We start from the raw sequence: 1,123 nt of genomic DNA, 5'->3' as shown, positions 1-1,123 counted from the left end.
CCCTGTAATTTTATGTGTTAACCAAAAGAAGAGAAAGTTTTTCATCTCTTACATCTTCAAATATTTTTTCTGCAGCAAACTTCTTTTTTAGTTCATAGATCCTAATGACACACATACTAGGTCTTTTGATATTATTATTACATTTTGCATAGATTCTTGAGGCCCTGGTCATTTTCGTTTTGAATCTTTTTCTCTCTGTTATTTAGAGTAGATACTTTTTTTGATTAATTTTTACGTTTACTTTTTCCTTTGTCATCTCCACACTTTTATTGACTCTGTAGGGAATTTTAAAATTTTAGGTATTGTGTTTTTAAGTTTTAAAATGTCCGTTTTTGTCTCTTTCTTTTTCTAATAGTTTTTATTGCCCTGTTAAGAACTTCTTCATTTCCACTCATTTCATGAGTGTTCAGCTTTACCTCATGGGATATGGTTATATGGCTATTTTAAAATACTTATTTCAACATCTGGGTCATCTTGGATTTGACTTTTGTTACTTGTTCTTTCCCAGGAAAGCTGACCCATTTTTTCTTCTTTTCTTTTTTGTTATTTTTATGTTGGGCAATTATAAATTACATCTTCAAAATTTTGAGTAATGTGCTGTGAGACTCTGCAGTCTATTAAAGTCTTCTGAAGAAGGGTTATTTTTTTGTTTACCAGCCAATCCAATTAGGTTCAGACCATGAGCTCTATTTTGCTTTTCATTGGTGGTGTTTGCCATGTCAGCTCAGGTTTTAAATCCCTTACTGTTGTTACCCAAGGCAGTCAGGGGTTAACGTGATGTTGGGTCTGATTCACAGATCAATTCTCAAAACCTTTGCTATGCTACTTTGGAAGTATTCCACTGATGCAGTTTGGGGACAAACCTGGGAATTCTCTTTTAGAATTTTCTCTCACAGTGTTTGGCTCCTAGGAAGCCTCCTCCCCAGTCTTTTCGTCAGAAAGAGTCTTCTCTCTTAAATGTTGTCTTCTGAGCTGCTGTACACTTCTGTGTTACTGGATACACCCTGAGGGAGAAGCAGTGAAGGAAAACATAAAAATGGGGATTCCTCCCACACCCTGTACACACAGAGGCCCATTTTTCTATTTTCTCTATCCAGCAAGATGAGGTTTGGAGACCTGTGTT

This window comes from Otolemur garnettii, unplaced genomic scaffold (genome assembly GCF_000181295.1).
Source record: "Otolemur garnettii isolate 467f Iridium unplaced genomic scaffold, OtoGar3 scaffold00048, whole genome shotgun sequence".
Classification (NCBI taxonomy): domain Eukaryota; kingdom Metazoa; phylum Chordata; class Mammalia; order Primates; family Galagidae; genus Otolemur; species Otolemur garnettii.
Note: the sequence above shows the minus strand (reverse complement) of the source record.